The 15,302-nt window shown below is 35.4% G+C and overlaps 1 protein-coding gene across 3 annotated transcripts in view; it reads right to left on the bottom strand.

Moving 5' to 3' along the window:
* Nucleotides 1–14,195, bottom strand: part of LOC144975002 (uncharacterized) — a 39,918-nt gene extending 25,723 nt beyond the window's left edge. For 2 of the 3 annotated variants that reach the window (XM_078918641.1, XM_078918644.1), the window contains exon 1: nt 14,135–14,195. The gene's annotated coding sequence lies outside the window, so the exon portion shown is untranslated. Of the gene's footprint in view, nt 1–2,735; nt 2,987–14,134 lie in introns of those variants that run through there. The other variant, XM_078918642.1, reaches the window with a different exon arrangement.
* Between the last annotated feature and the right edge of the window lie 1,107 nt (nt 14,196–15,302).

The raw sequence follows: 15,302 nt of genomic DNA, 5'->3' as shown, positions 1-15,302 counted from the left end.
CTTTTATAGTCTGGTTAATACAGTTTAGTGAGAACAACTCACAAACGCGGATGGCAAAAACAATAACAAAGGCGTGAGTGACGTCATCTGCATACTATCTATACAGTTTAGTGAGAATTACTCATAAACGTGGATGGCAAAAAAACAATAACAAAGACTCGATTGACGTCAACTTCATACTATCTATAGATAGAATGCGCTTGGCCAAAGAGTTCACAACATTGCCATCCGGAAGTATAACGGACCAACACACAAACTCTGTGTAACCATGAACTTTTATAGTCTGGTTAATACAGTTTAGTGAGAACAACTCACAAACGCGGATGGCAAAAACAATAACAAAGGCCTGAGTGACGTCATCTGCATACTATCTATACAGAGTCTTGCATTGTTTTTGTTTTGTTTTCTGTTTGTGTTTTGTTTCTTTTTGTTTTTGTCTTTTTGTTGTTTTTTTTGGGGGGTTGTATTTTTTTTTCATACATCATTCTTTATTTACAAGCATAACTGCCAATAAACAATAAACATAAATGGCTGATTAGTGATAACCTGAATCAAACTCAGAATCAGCTATTGTCATGAATTGAAGCCATATGCAAGAAATATCTTCTTTTTTTTTCATTTTACTCTTGTAGGAATAAGTCTCGCTGATAAGACCGTGTAATTTTTGGTACTACCGCAAACTCGGGGACCCGAGTCTCTCTTGCTTAGTTTACCCTAGATACGGTCTGCCGCCTGGAATGATGACACCGGATGTTGCTTATTGTTGTATGCCAGATTCTTATCGTTGTATGCCAGACTGGCATTTTTTTTATGTTGTTTTATTATTATGTGTGAATTTAATGTATAATGTTTTATACGTTTTGAACCCGTTTTTGAACAAATAAACGTATATTTGAAAATGGGTAATAAAAACAGTAAAACATTTTGACGTGTTCAATCATTTGGATTTCACGTGGGGTTCTTTGCCGTTTTTTTTTGTCTGGTGTGTTTGTGTTTTTCACGCCGCGGCATTTCGATTCTCATCGTTGTATGCCAGATTGGCATTTTCTTTTTTTCGTGACCAGCATTTTCTACAAAATTATGTGTTTTATTATTATTATGTATGTACATGAATATAATATGTATTATATGCGAATTTAATGTCTAATGTTTTTATACGTTTTTGAACCCGTTTTTGAACAAATAAACGTATATTTGAAAATGGGTATTAAAACCAGTAAAACATTTTTTGACGTGTTCAATCATTTGGATTTCACGTGGGGTTTTTTGCCGTTTTTTTTTTTTTTTTTTTTTTTTTGTCTGGTGTGTTTGTGTTTTTCGCGCCGCGGCATTTCGATTCTCGTAATGGCGTTACAATTATTATATGCTCATGCGAGGACAGAAGAAGACGCTATTCTCTTTCTCCAGACTAACGGGTTATTAACAAGAAATCCACCAAATTGTGCGACTTGCAACCGAGTCACCACTCTTATAAAGAAAAGTGCCACAAGTGACAACAGGTACTGGCGTTGCCCTACCCACAAGAGTGTCAAAGTTCCCTTAAGGAGAGGATCGTTCTTTGAACATCAGTGTCTTCCTCTGAGGAAAATTGTTGAGCTGCTCCTTTTGTGGGCTTTCAAGGAGCCGATTCTAAACAGTACAGGGCTCACTGGAGTGAGTGAAAATTCTGTTTTACAGTGGTATGGTTTTTTTCGAGACATTTGTTCGTGGTGGCTTTTGAACAACCCGTACCAAATAGGTGGTCCAGGCCTCACAGTCGAGATCGACGAAAGTCTAGTGGCCAAAAGAAAAAAAACGTGGGCCGAGTTGCTGAGCAACGGTGGGTGTTTGGTGGTGTGTGTAGGGAGACGGGACAGGGATTTTTAGTGGTCGTGGATAACGACAGATCAGCGGCTAGACTGTTGCCACTTATTCAGGAGCACATCGCCCCTGGTTCCACTATACACAGTGACGGCTGGGCTGCATACAACGGGATAGCCAACCTCCCAGTCCAACCTCCATATCAACACCTGGTGGTGAACCACACAGCTAACTTTGTTGACCCCCAGACAGGCGCATGCACCAACACTATTGAGTGCTATTGGAAGAACTGCAAACGCAGGTTCAAATCTATGCTGGGTGTCCACAGTAGTCAACTGGAATCTCATTTGGATGAATTTATGTGGAGGGAGCTATACGGGAAGACTCACCAAGAAGCCCTTCGACATATTATTCTCCATCTTTCGCAGTGGTATCCAGTATAGGGTGAGTTATAAATACTGTTTACTACTAGTATATGAAAAAAAAAAACCAACAAAACAAAACAAAATCCAGTCCAGATCTAATTATCTACTATGAATCTAGAAATAGATATATTTAGATCTCGAAGCGATCTAAATTTTATATTTTAAAAGATATTAGATCTAAAATAAAATTAATTAAAAAAATAAAAATTTTGGCCAAAAAATAATTTGGATCTAGATTTTATATTTTAAAAGATATTAGATCTAAAAAAAAATTAATTAAAAAAATAAAAATTTTGGCCAAAAAATAATTTGGCCAGAAATTATTTGGGGGTCCCCGAGTTTGCGTAAAAAATAAAAAAGATTTGGCCAGCAATTTTTTGGGACCCCGAATTTGCGTAAAAAATATAAAAAATTTGGCCAGAAATTATTGGGGAAATTTTTGGGTCCCCGAGTTTGCGGTAGTACCTAATTTTTAATGTCAAGAATATTCGAGGATCTATTTATAATTACCTGAATAATTTGTTTATTATTTTTTCAAATAGATTACTTCCTTTAATGAATATTCAACAATGGTGAATAAATAACCAAAAGTAAAACAAATGGATGTAAACAATCTGCACATCATCCTCAGCGAATCAAGAAACAATTCAAGCAATTCAGCCAAGCGCAAAAAAGCGACCATAATAAAACATAGCGAAGATCTTGTTTGACGACTCGGAACGGCTGTGTCAAGTGTCGAATGACCCAAAGCGCTACACAACAACACCAAGTATAACACGGTACGACTTGGGATAGACCAAAAGCATAGAACAACTGCTTGAGTGTGGGGTTTGTATCATCGCCTACACACTGATAGGTTGCTGTTCACTGTCCCTGGATCAACGTGTTTATCACAACATTCAATATAAGGGACCTATCATTTATTTTAAAGACAAACAATTATCTGAAACAAAGATCGGCTGATTTATTCTCCTCCGGTTTTCAAAACGCAACTACAATCATATAGGTGGCGTCATGTTTAAGTTTATGTCAATTATCAGGGCTGAATTTCGGAGAACTTAAGGACCCATCCTGATTAATGACATGCTTGAATGCATTGTAAATAATCTCCTGACTACAGTTGTTTCAGCTAATAATACATACATAATATAGTGGACCGCCAATTAGGTATGAGCTCCGCTACACTTTATAACCCCCCCCCCCCCCCCCCCCCACCCCCCCGAACGAAAGAGAAAAGCAAACAATTACAGTGGAGATTAGTAGTAGTAGTAGTAGTAGTAGTAGTAGTAGTAGTAGTAGTAGTAGTAGTAGTAGTAGTAGTAGTAGCTACTGTTCGCATAACGTTACAGTTATACTTCCATTGTTCGGGCACTAATCGTAGTAGTAGTAGTAGTAGTAGTAGTAGTAGTAGTAGTAGTAGTAGTAGTAGTAGTAGTAGTAGTAGTAGTAGTAGTAGTAGTAGTAGTAGCAGTAGCAGCAGCATTAGCAGTAGTAGTAGTAGTAGTAGTAGTAGTAGTAGTAGCAGTAGCAGCAGCATTAGCAGTAGTAGTAGTAGTAGTAGTAGTAGTAGTAGTAGTAGGAGTGGTAGTAGTACTAGTAGTAGTAGTAGTAGTAGTAGTAGTAGTAGTAGTAGTAGTAGATGTAGTAGTAGTATAGTAGTAGTAGTAGTAGTAGTAGTAGTAGTAGTAGTAGTAGTAGTAGTAGTAGTAGTAGTAGTAATAGTGTTTAGTGTACTATAGTACATAGTGAGTAGATAGTGTAATAGTACTAATGTCGTTTTTGGGGTTTTTTTCACATTTTACTATATTAACGTTGGGGTGTAACATTCCTGAGATGAATAGGAACCCACATTTTTTTTTCTCATGGAGTAGGTGTAAACTCCATGGTATGTAAGAATATGAGAATTGGGATAGGAATAGGGTTAACTGAATATAGATTTTAAACCGCATTGATGCCATAAAAAAAGTTTGTTTGTTTTTTTACTTTACGATCTATTTTAAAAAATACTTTAAACCGCTGTCATGAAGTAGTAGTAGTAGTAGTAGTAGTAGTAGTAGTAGTAGTAGTAGTAGTAGTAGTAGTAGTAGTAGTAGTAGTAGTAGTAGTAGTCGTAGTAGTGTAGTAGTAGAGTAGTATTGTATAGTAGTGTAGTAGTAGTAGTAGTTAGTAGTAGTAGTAGTAGTATAGTAGTAGTAGTAGTAGTTAGTAGTAGTAGTAGTAGTAGTAGTAGTAGTAGTAGTATGAGTTCAGTAAGTATTCAGTCAGATATTTATGCAGCTGTGTAGCAAGAGTATGAGTAGAGTATAGAGTGTAGAGAGAAGTATATAGATAAAATATACCTGATAAGGACGAGGAAAAAAAAAAAGGAAACGCGCCACTTATTAAAAATCTGACTTAAGTTACAATTAAAGATACTTGTTATCCTGCAAATTCAGAAAATCTGAAAAACTGCATGCAGATAACATGGTTTTGAAATTTTCTGAAAAACGCCGGATAATAATTAAGCAGTACATACATACTACGAGGGTTTAAAAACGACGAAGGGGGGGGGGGGGGGGGGGGGGGGTTTTTTTCGAGGGGGGGGGGGGTGTGAGCGTGTGTGTGTGTGTGTGTGTGTGTGTGTGTGTGTGTGTGTGTGTGTGTGTGTGTGTGTGTGTGCGTGCGTGCGTGCGTGCATGTGTGCGTTGTTACATTTTGTCTCTGGTGTTTTGAGATGCACTGATGTTTGATCATCTGCTAGAAAAGGCCCACCAGATCGCTGTTCAAATACCATCAGCTCCTCAACTATTTCCTCGAGGTCCCATTTGTCATCGATTGCATCCTTCTGATGAGTCAAAAAAAGAGTCCGAAAGTGAAAGGCTTCGCATAACGTTAAGGTTATACTCCCATTGTTTGGGCACTAATCGTGCCGACACTTTTTGGTGAAGTCCTAGCTGGATTCTATAACGCTCTCGGGAGAAGCCCAAAAAAGCGCAATAGAATCCGAGCGTGTCCGATGCTCAGGAGAGATAACCAATACATTCGGTCGCCCAGCTACAGGGAGTCGAATTGCAGAGCGTGCTGGAATTCGGCGTGCTAGAATCCAGCGAGTACTGTATTCCAATTCTCATTGCAAAAGTCGATGAAAGGTTAATATTTTTCACAAAATCCTGAACTCTGTACAGCCTGTTTTTTGTTTTGTTTTTTGGGTTTTTTTGGGTTTATTTTTTTGTTTTGTTTTGTTTTTTTTTGTTTTTTTTTTCTTTTTTTTGTTTTTTTTTTGCGAATCACATATTTACCCGAGCGATGTTATCGTCTGTCAGTACTACCTTGCGCACGACAAAGAGCTGACGTGCTGTTTCGAAAATAAGGCGACATTGGTGTATTTTTTCTCCCATGGCATCCTTAAGTGAGCAATATAATTCAAACAAACATAACTGTCCGTAAATTAACGGTACCCGTTCAATCAACGTGACGAAGATTCAAGTTTTGAGTGAACTCAATCTCTATTGTCTTAATAGACAATGTATATTTTGACTCCGTAAGAGAACGTAGAGATATTTTCTGATTTAATATCCTATATACGAGGGCAGGCTGATATATAAGTACCGTTTGCCAATAAATCCAAACATATTTTAGGTGCAATCAATAAACTTCACACACGCAATCTCAAACCATACTTCTACACTCATGTGCAACAACTAATTCATGGGATGTCATTTGTGCTAAAAATTGAGTGACGTCAGAAACTTTCTAAGACAACGCGTTTGAAAAAATGGCGACATATTATGAACTTCTCATCAAACAGCGCTCTGTTACTGAATTTCTAACAGTAGAAGGATGTTGCGCATCAAACTTCCATTGACGAATGAAGGCCGTTTATGGTGATATGTGTATTGCTGATGACGCAGTTTGAAAGTAGGTTAGAATTTTCAAGGGACATGTCCTAACAGAGATAAAAGTGTCTGATCGCAAACGACCAAGTAGGCCACTTTCTGCATCCGATACGATTAATTACAAAGCAGTTAAAACAAAATGATATCACTGACGAAGTTGGGATTGCAAAAGAACGAGTACACAAAGTCATGGCATCTCTCTTGGGTTACAGTAAAGTCTCTACACGATAAGTTCAGAAATGAAAGCTTAGAGAGAAGACATTTGAACCCAACAATTTGAAACGATATTACAAGGAAAGGGAGACTTTAATGCAGAAAATTGTGACTGGTGATGAATCTTGGGCCCACCACTACGACCCGGGCAGTGCAGCCAATGGAGTACAGGCATAAATCTTCTACAACTCCAAGGAAATTCAAAGTCATTGTCTCTGCGAGAAAGGTCTTGTTTACCATTTTCTGGGACATGGAAGGCATAGATCACATTGAATTTCTTAAACAAGAACAAAAAATGAACTCAGAACAATATGTTTCTACGAGCCCTCAAAAATGGACTCGCACGGATTCGAGATGGTAGAGATTCGATATTGCAGCATGACAATGCGCGACAACACAACTAGTCGTCAAAGCCAAGAAACATTAATCCGGTTCAAACTTCCGACCCTACAGCACCCTGCATATAGTCTAGATCTAGCCCCATCTGATTAGTTCAAGGTTGGCAGCTCTGTATTGCTCGTGATGGCGATTATGTGGAAACATAAATGGTACGATATTTAGCTGATATTCTAAGCTTTCTTTTCAGGAATATTTGAGCATGTGCTTTTGAAAAGAAAGTTGTAATAAAACGGGACTTATAAATCAGCCGTTCCCAATATTTTCACTCGTTTATCCTCACGATGGCTAATCATCTCATAATAAACGCAAACCATCTTCGTGCCAATTGTAAACACGTGCCAAATGTGTTAACAACTGGTCCAGTGGTTTCGGAGCCTTAATGATACAAAAATTCCAATTTGTCAAATATTAAGATACGATTATTACTTATATAAAGAGTCGGGTTTTTAACTCATGCAATTTTAAATGTTATTAAGTTTTGAAAAAAAATATCTATCAATATCCTCAACTGAAGACTTTTGAACGAATTGAATGACCTAACATAATATGCGGCGGCTAATATTACTAAGTGAAGGAGACAAATTGAGAAAGAGCGGAGAGATCATCCCTTGTGAAAATGCAAGAATGAAAAAGGTACACTGACAACTAACTGACAACCCAACCGTAAAGTGGTCATGCATGAAAGGAGATTTCACATTACAGACAGTATTCAAAGGCATGACTACAGACACAGTCGGAAAGGCCAAATCTATAATATATCCAATCTCTCATCACCAGAATTATCAAAAACTAATATATACGTTGTCTAAGGAAATTAAGGAACATTTCGTTTTCAAACTTTTATTAACAAACCCCCCCCCCCCCCCCCAAAAAAAAAAAACCAAAAAAAAAACATACAAACTTACCATTTGTATGACATGGGAAATAACTTATTTGATTAGGATTAGACAAAAGATAAAATCTGACAAAGAAAAGAGTTAAGTTATGTTTTTGTCATTGAATCAGAGAAAGGGTGAAAACTTCATTTTCAGCTGTAATAAAAATAATAATGTTGATAATAAACGAACTTCGACTACGACTCATTCATGTTCTGATTCTTTTTCTGTGTGTGAATACCACCATTCTATAAAATAATCAACTCAGGGGGGGGGGGGGGGGGGGGTTGACACAGCCTAATAATTGTCCTAACATCTGTTGCGTCACCGATTGCACAGCTTCATTTGTCTGAGATCATCCCTACCGAATTTGAATTAACTGAGGGAAATGACATGTTAAACTTTCTGCACTCTTGAGGGGTATTTAAATGTATAATTAAGCACATAACACAAGGAGGGGGGGGGGGGGGGGGGGCGTTCTTCACTGTAGATCATAACATAAGATTCCATATACCGCTGGTGTTTTCAAATATAGAGCGAATTTTACATCAAAAGTCGATAACTGGTTATGATGTCATAATTTAAAAAGTATCAATAAAATTGAGAATAATTTTTCTTCGCAAAAGGAAAAGGTGTTATTTCAATTTCATAACCGTACACTTTTTCCAGTATCTAAAAAACAAAACGTTTCATCAAATTACAGTTATATTACGTAGACAAGAGAAAATGAAACATAGCTGTAAAGTACATAAATTACAGTTGTTGATTTTGGTGTGTGTGCTACTCACCAAATTTTTTGAACTGAAATTGAGACTAAAAGGTTTTATAATATTCATAAAGTTGACGATATTTAGCCACAATTATTGTTTTTAGACCGCCAGTTTAGTTTTCTTCACATTCTATATATTATTTCAATCGTTCTATAAATTTAATGTTTTGTGTGTTGCTACGACTGATCTGGCAGGCAGAACTGGTGTTTTGTACTCAGACGCTGCGGGTTTTGTTTTTATGTTGGGGGGGGGGGGGGGGGGCAGGGGGGGGGGGGGCGGAGGGTGTTGGTATTTTTTATTTTGTTGTTCTGGTTTTATTCACTGAGGGAAGGGGGGGGGGTGGGTTGTTTTAATTTTGTTTTCCGATTGGGGGTTATTTTTACTGTTAAGGGAGGTGATTAGTAAAGTAGAAAACACGATTTTTTAAAAATATAATTGTCTCCCTTGCCGCTACGTCTACTCTGCTTGTTCGAGAAAAAAAGGCCTTCATTTCACAGCTCTATTTTATTTTGTTTGTTTGTTTTTAAGGGTTTTACGGCGCTTGCAACACATTAAGGTTATATCAGCGCCAGTAAAAAGGAAGAAAATGGGATAGTAAAAAGTTCTAGAATTACAATTAAAGCACTCAAGAGAAAGTAAGACATAGGGGAACTGGGAACAAATAGGGATCAGATGTAGATTCCAAGAGCATACCACCAATGTACTTAGTTTGAGATCACCTATAAGTCTTATCCGGACACAAGCACAAAATCCAACAAAGAGGAACACACTCAAATACTTACATTATACATTTAAAATAACACACAATAATACATAACAGAGAGATGATTTACAAGGAAAAAAATATCATCTCCCAAAACAATAACTATGCATTTGACTGCTTCCCTCCCAGCCAGGACTCCGACTAGGGCCAGGAAAAAACCAAGTAATTTCATTCCAAGACAAAGATAGAAAGCATGTTGGAAAACAGATATAAGGGGATAGAAGACACAGTATGTACCTCCCTGCCCGCTATGGGAGGTCAGGATCCCCACCCAGACAGCTCTGTCATACAAAGAATGACTAAATGCCCTTCTTTATTCATTGTGACCAAATACTTTGAAATTCATTTATCAGCAATATGTTCTTTAAAAATCTTGGGAATAAGACTTTTTCATTAGTATTTAATCTAACCTTTAAACTCTCATAAAATAACTGATTCAAAAGAATAAAGGGAGAGTTTCAGTTTTAAACGTGAAATTCAAATCATCACCTCTTAAAACAAAACCTGTAAACTGTGTGATATAATAACAATACCAAGAAGAAATACACACTTCAATTTAATTTACAAAGATGAAGATTTTTGAGTTCCTCTTTGTCAACAAAGCATGATGAATCTGACATAAAAGATGTCTCCGGTATCTCATAAAACATGTTTTGGTGCCTTTCTACATTTTTATGAAGGTGCACCCGAGACATTGGGATCAGGACTTTTATTTTGATGTTATTTGCGTGTGGTCTTATCAACTTCACTATCCCATCATCCTCATCAATCAACTTTGAATCTAACCGCTTTAACTATGAGTACATCCAGGTTGCTGTAAAGAGAAACTAGCAATTTGTTTGCTACCCTTTCGAAAGGACGGAATGATATCACAAAGTACTTTCCACTAGATATAACAGATTCATCTCCCCAATGATTACTAAGGTCAGCCACCCAATCACTTCTGAGTGGACTGGGAAGTCAGAATAAAAACACGGCTGTAACCGTAATTGATACCAGTCTCTTTGAGCTATCAGGATGTCCTTGTTTCACCAACGCAATGCCTGGTGGAGATTAAATTTTATATAATAAAAGAATTAAGTGATAATGCTCTGACCATTCAAGAGTTTTACATAGGCAGGCTGCTTCTACACCCATAGAATCGCCCTATTACTTTAATTTAATATAAATAGAGGTTTGTTTTCCCGGTTATATAATAAATGATAATAATAAACAGCAATAATTAATGGCTCATATAGCTGTCTAAAAATATACCCTTCACAATAAACTAAGTAATGAATAAGAAAAAAAAATAAGTTCCAGTCCCACTTATATTTGACAATCAATGTTAGTCTGTGTTATAAGTATTAATGTTCCTATTTACAGATTTCTGTTTGATAACATCATGGAGCACTTAAAAATAGCACCTGTATTTGTTTGTTGTTTGCTTTTTTTTTGGTCTTGTATTTTCGAAGATCTTATCTGACCATCTCTATGGTACTTAATGCTGGGTGCTGGGCTGATGCAATGATGCCAGGCTGGAATTCCTATTCATATTCCAGCATATATTATTATTACGAAGGGATTGAAATCTTGTTTGATATGATAAATATATAAATAGCGTCAGATTTCTCAGTGTTAAACTTCCTTGGCCTGTCTGAGGGAATTGTGTGCCCTCAGCCAGTGGTACTTTTGTAGAAATACGTATATATTATATTTACTAGTTGTGCCACCATAATTTTATGATAAGGATAATGTTTGTTTCAAGGTTAGTTTAAAGCCAGAAATAATAAACAGGTTCAAATTGTACAAACGGCTAAACAAGCCTAATAATATTATAGTAAAATAGTCAACTGCATGAGCGTTATAAGTATAGAATCATGAATATTTTAAGTACAATAAATAATGCTAGCGCCCATATATTGAACAATAAAAGATATATGTAGCAAGGCTAGAAGGCAGACGTGTGTAACTGTGCTCTTGCTGTTTGTGTGAAGTGTTTTTTTTTAAACATTTATATCTCCATTGGATTTATATTCCACTCTGTGGCCTATGCTCCAGTGAATCTTTTGATATAATTTTTGCCGAGCCAGAGGTGGCTGTCGCAAATAACCTATTGAGGTGTGCATCGGCAATTGAACCAGACACCATCCTGCAAATTCACAACCACCTATTAAAACTGCTTTTTAAAAAATAGATTGTGTGAGAGGTGTTAAAATAAATCACTTTGGAGCAGTGTCAAAAACAAATTGCCCCTACCGAAACAACAACATCATGCAACAATAATGCCAGTAGTGAACCAATCTCAAGACAAAGACCAACCGAAGCTGACATGGGAGTAAAGAAGCAACAGAACCATTAGGGCTAAACCACATCGGAGACTGACTCTGACGACACGGCACTGCCATCCTCTGCCGTCTTCCGGATAAAGACGTCGGGCATGGACAAAATACTATGGATAAAGAGAAGAGCCGCTAGACCTACATCATCATCATTACCACCACCATTACAATCACAACCACCATCACTACACAATAATAGACACATCGTCATTATGAATGAAACACAAAATAAAAATAGTAATAATAATAACTTTTTAAACAATAATAATAATAATAATAATAATAATAATAATAATAATAATAATAATATTAATAATAATAATAATAATAATAATAATAATAATAATAATAATAATAATAATAATAATAATAATCAGTAATAATAATATAATAATGTAGTTTATTTATATTTTGCGCCAAATCCTCTATACATTAAAGATCTAGGCTTGCAGGCTACTACTGCAAATTTAGAACAAACCAAAACAAAGTATTTGAAGTAGTACTGCAAATAACAGAAAAATGATCGATATCTACTATTTACTACGGCGAATAACAAAAACTAAGGCTATCTACTAATCGCAGTACCACTGCGAATAGAGGAAATCACTATTCACAATAGTACTACTACCATCTACCTATATTACTATTCCTGATATATGATTCAATATGGTATGATGAATACAAGTATCTATCTATTTTACAATAATATCTCAGCCAATATTTCTCTTTAAAAGTGAAGGAAAAAATTTCTCGAACTTGGCGAACATCCTTTTAATAGGTACTCTGGTAAACGACCATTTGGCACTCCAGCAATGAGCCGATTAATGGCCTTGTGGCTGTGACTCGACTATTTGGACTATTTAGTGAAGGGTTTCAGAAAAAGTTCCATAGATGTTTTGTTGATGGATGGATATGTCTTATTTTCTTCAGGAGGAATTACTCTATCGTTTGGTGTTGTTTATTTTTAAATCAATGCCAATTTATTATTTCTTTAGATTGGGGTAAAAAATAGGGTATAATTTAGCTTTGGATAATTTAAAAATTAGAAATCAAAATTTCAGTGACGGCACATGATTTAACATCTTAACTTTTTAATAAAATTTGATTCACGCCAAAGCTGTATACCGCATCCATGAAACTCCACAGATAATTCATTTCAGCAAAATCCTTAATCAAATCTTAGCAGCCATTTTAGGCCATTTTGAAATCTAAATGAACTGCAACAGTTTCAGGTCACGTCAGTAAATAACAAAGGCAAATAGAATATCATTTTTCAGCCTTTAAACTAAACTACTTTCTGTTAGGCAGTTTAGTGAGCAGCAGCAGTGGGAGTCAAATCGTGACCCAACTCGCGTATAAGAAAGTTGTGACTGGAAATTGCTGTTCACATTTAGGGGGGTTCAATTAAAGATGCATAACTCATTATAAACAGGAATATCACAGATATTTTGGTGTCATTATTTTCGTCTTTCAATTTCCTTTTAAGTGGTGCCAATCAGGAGTTACATAAAGTTAAAATTTGGCAATTTTGTAATGCGTTTATTTTTTTATTAAAAAGCGTGTGTTTCTTAAATACAACATCTTAACTTTATTCATGCCAAATTTCAGGACTCTATATCTATGCACAGACACTTTTTAATTCTGCGCCGAAATACCAAGTTTTCATTATCTTCTCATCATGGCTGCCCAACAATATTGATATGCATATCGATGTCTCTTAATTTAGAGTATATTTATTTTATTTTATTTTTTTATTTAGCCCATAATATTTTCAGTACTATTCTTTACTATGTTTTTATTTTGAATACATACTTTCCAACTTTGTTATGGCATTTTATAGCTTTGATTTTAAATGTTCGTATATTTCTTTTCTACGTAGAATCAAATATCAATAATATCGATATTATAAAAATACCAATTGCCTTAATTTTAATTCATTTTGCCATCAAGTCATCATGTTTCTTTCCCATATGTTTAGATATATTTGTTATAATTTGGATTCACATTCTAGAGGTCTTAATAATTATGGTGAGAAGTCTTTGTGTGAATCCTTTTCAATTTATTTGAACTTTTTCATTCTGCCATTTTATTTATAATGCAATCAAATTACCAGCGCCAGAGGTAAAAATAAACCCATTATGTCATTACGCAACATTTAAATTTTGTATCAAACCCCTTTATTCTATGTATTAAATCAATAAGGGGAATTATTTGCAATTGTTTCAGTTTCAGTGAGATTATTGGGAATAAATCCAAAAGTATAAAGCAAATAATGTTTCTCCTCTTATGTCTTAGCTGATTTTTTAATTATGTAACATTTGCCTCAAACTATTAATAATGAATTTTGAATTGTGTATCTTCCGCTTTATTAATCTAAATATATTGTCCTCGATAAGGCGAACATGTTGGTATACAATCTGTAATAACTGTTAATGTTAACTGTAGATATATAATAGGTGGCTGTTTTAATTTTAACAATTTTTTAAAATTAACAGCACGTGATTTTCACAATTTTGGTATCATAAGAATCGTGTTGAAAAGCACTTAATAATAATATAGGTTTCATTGAGCTCAATCCAATTTGAATTATTATTTTTTTCAAAGTAGGTACCTACTTTAAAGGGAGAAATACTTCTCGATTCTCACACTCACATTCAAGCCAGCAGAAAGAGTTTAAAAGTAAAAGAACTAACCTGGTCAGAACATCTTAGACTTAGAGTTGAAAATCCGTCAAATGACAAAACATACAAACCTGACACTTGTAATTGGTATTTCATATTCAGACAATATCTTTATTCGACTCAGATCTAATGATCAAAAGATATATCTAGAGTTGCAACCATGAAATCATGAAATGACCAGGGTTGCCAGATTATTTTTCAACAAAATGCCAAGGAGACTCAAAAATGCAAAACACTCCAAAAAATGCCAAAGTCTGTGATCCCACCCCACTAGAAAACTAGTCATTTGATAGACAATTTACTATCATTCCTGTGGCTTGCATGTTTTCTTGTACTCTTTCTTTTTTTTGAATATATACTAAATTCCTGTTGGGGTATTTTTTACTACTGAATACTAAGTGGAGTGCTAAACATACACACGGTTGAGAAAAGGTGTCATTTGAAGTATAATATACAAGAAAAGAAAATGCCAAATGAAAATGCCAAATGCCAAATGATTTTTCTATGCCAACACAGGATTTTCAAATCTGAGCAGATTATGAATTTCAAAGTGCAATTACTTCATAATCCGGAGACTGGCATACCTGGACAAGTTGGATTCAATTCGTTGCAAATTCATTATTTTAGTGATTGATCACTTGAAGTTCACTGTGGCTATTTGTTGTTACTAATCAGGAACTATCTGAAGGATGCAGTCGTATACCACTACATACCACGGAACAAAATGCCTATATGATTTTGAAGTATAAATATAGGTTAAAACCTTACAGAAAAGAAAAATCATGACATAATGCTCAATCCAAAGGAAAAAAAATTAATCATCTAGCATCTAATGCCAAACGGTTTTCAAAAATGCCAGATTTTTGGAATCTGGCATTTAAAATGCCAAACTGGCAACCCTGGAAATGACACTGGTTGGCAACAAATATTATTTTTAGTGATGCCCCTTGAAGTATTGTAGTGTTTCAGTGTATCGGGAAGATCATTGATTCCGCTTTACCTAGGCCTACCGCCTTATAATGATTTTGGTTTAAATAGGTTCCTTCATTGAGTTCTGCAGATTTCAGACATAACACTTAGCCCACATATCTTAAAACTTTAAATATAGATCAATTAGATTGAAGTCTCCAAAAAGTCCCGAGTTTAAGAATTTCAGAAAATTCGAGGATTCGATAAATTT

The sequence above is a fragment of the Berghia stephanieae genome, chromosome 6 (genome assembly GCF_034508935.2).
Source record: "Berghia stephanieae isolate SIO BIC M18660-M18661 chromosome 6, UCSD_Bste_1.3, whole genome shotgun sequence".
Taxonomy (NCBI): domain Eukaryota; kingdom Metazoa; phylum Mollusca; class Gastropoda; order Nudibranchia; family Aeolidiidae; genus Berghia; species Berghia stephanieae.
This window is presented reverse-complemented; position numbering and strand designations above follow the sequence as displayed.